Raw genomic sequence first — 2,500 nt, 5'->3', positions numbered from 1 at the left:
CCTGAGCCCTTTGGCAGACAGAAGCAGCGTCGTTAGTAGAGAACTGGTGTTTTAGTGTCTCTGAGTACAGTCGTTTAGCCTCTCTCACCGCTTTGCTAAACCTGTTCTTCGACTCCTTGAATCTGTCTCTATCCCCACTCCTAAACGCTTCCTCCTTCTCCAACCTCAACCTTTTGAGCTTTGCTGAGAACCAGGGCTTGTTGTTGTTAAAGTTCACCCTGGTACGTGTTGGGATACAGCAGTCCTCACAGAAGCTGATGTACACAGCCTCTGTGAGTTCATCCAGACTATTGGTAGCAGTCGTGAACATATCCCAGTCAGTACAGTCTAAGCACGCCCGCAAATCTTCCACAGCCTCACTGGTCCACTGTTTAGATGTCCTCACAGCAGGTTTACAGAGTTTTAGTTGCTGCCTGTATGCACGAATCAGGTGGACCAAGGGAGTTCTGTGCGAGCCGAACAGCCCCGTGACCCACAAGAGAAACATCCCCGCCAAATTCGAGCGTTTGACGGGGTCTATCCGTGAAAAAATATTCACGTTTTTGAGTGCACATGCATTTCTGCTGCAAATGCCTCTGGAAGTTTCATGCCGTTCGTATGCCAATTGTGGCAACACGAAAATGACCCGTTTTCCCATTCCGAGGGATTTCTGTGCGACCCTAACAGCCCCGTGAGCCACAAGAGACACATCCCCGCCAATTTCTAGCGTTTCACGGGGTCTATCCGTGAAAAATATAGACGTTTTTGAGTGCACATGCATTTCTGCTGCAGATGCCTCTGGAAGTTTCATGCCGTTCGTACGCAATGTGGCAACACGAAAATGACCCCTTTTCCCATTCCGAGGGATTTCTGTGCGACCCTAACTAACAGCGCCCGTGAGCCACAAGAGAGACATCCCCGCCAATTTATAGCGTTTCACGGGGTCTATCCGTGAAAAATATAGACGTTTTTGAGTGCACATGCATTCCTGCTGCAAATGCCTCTGGAAGTTTCATGCCGTTCCTATGCAATGTGGCCACACAAAAATGACCCGTTTTCCCATTCCGAGGCATTTCTGTGCGACCCTAACAGCCCCGTGAGCCACAAGAGAGACATCCCCGCCAACTTCTAGCGTTTGACGGGGTCTATGCGTGAAAAATATTAAAATTTTTGAGTGCACGTGCCTTTCTGCTGCAAATGCCTCTGGAAGTTTCATGGCGTTCCTATGCAATGTGGCAACACGAAAATGACCCCTTTTCCCATTCCGAGGGAGTTCTGTGCCACCCTAACAGCCCCGTGAGCCACAAGAGACACATCCCCGCCAATTTCTAGCGTTTCACGGGGTCTATCCGTGAAACATATAGAAGTTTTTGAGTGCACATGCATTCCTGCTGCAAATGCCTCTGGAAGTTTCATGCGGTTCGTACGCAATGTGGCAACACGAAAATGACCCGTTTTCCCATTCCCAGGGATTTCTGTGCGACCCGAACAGCCCCGTGAGCCACAAGAGACACATCCCCGCCAATTTCTAGCGTTTCACGGGGTCTATCCGTGAAAAATATCAATTTTTTTTTGACTGCACATGCATTTCTGCTGCAAATGCCTCTGGAAGTTGCATGCGGTTCGCATGCAATGTGGCGACACGAAAATGACCCGTTTTCCCATTCCGAGGGATTTCTGTGCCACCCTAACAGCCCCGTGAGCCACAAGAGAGACATCCCCGCCAATTTCTAGCGTATCACGGGGTCTATCCGTGAGAAATATTCACTTTTTTGAGTGCACATGCATTCCTGCTGCAAATGCCTCTGGAAGTTTCATGCGGTTCGTATGCAATGTGGCGACACGAAAATGACCCGTTTTCCCATTCCGAGGGATTTCTGTGCCACCCTAACAGCCCCGTGAGCCACAAGAGAGACATCCCCGCCCACTTCTAGCGTTTCACGGGGTCTCTCCGTGAAAAATATCACATTTTTTGAGTGCACATGCATTCCTGCTGCAAATGCCTCTGGAAGTTTCATGCGGTTCGCATGCAATGTGGCGACACGAAAATGACCCGTTTTTTCCCATTCCGAGGGATTTCTGTGCCACCCTAACAGCCCCGTGAGCCACAAGAGACACATCCCCGCCAATTTCTAGCGTTTCACGGGGTCTATCCGTGAAAAATATTCAATTTTTTGACTGCACATGCATTTCTGCTGCAAATGCCTCTGGAAGTTTCATGCGGTTCGCATGCAATGTGGCGACACGAAAATGACCCGTTTTCCCATTCCGAGGGATTTCTGTGCCACCCTAACAGCCCCGTGAGCCACAAGAGAGACATCGCCGCCAATTTCTAGCGTTTCACGGGGTCTATCCGTGAAAAATATTCACTTTTTTGACTGCACATGCATTCCTGCTGCAAATGCCTCTGGAAGTTTCATGCCGTTCGCATGCAATGTGGCAACACGAAAATGACCCGTTTTCCCATTCCGAGGGATTTCTGTGCCACCCTAACAGCCCCGTGAGCCACAAGAGACACATC

This window comes from Petromyzon marinus, unplaced genomic scaffold (assembly GCF_048934315.1).
Source record: "Petromyzon marinus isolate PM22_M1 ecotype Great Lakes invasive population unplaced genomic scaffold, UKy_Petmar_22M1.pri1.0 PM_G_Scaffold_92, whole genome shotgun sequence".
NCBI lineage: Eukaryota > Metazoa > Chordata > Hyperoartia > Petromyzontiformes > Petromyzontidae > Petromyzon > Petromyzon marinus.
Note: the sequence above shows the minus strand (reverse complement) of the source record.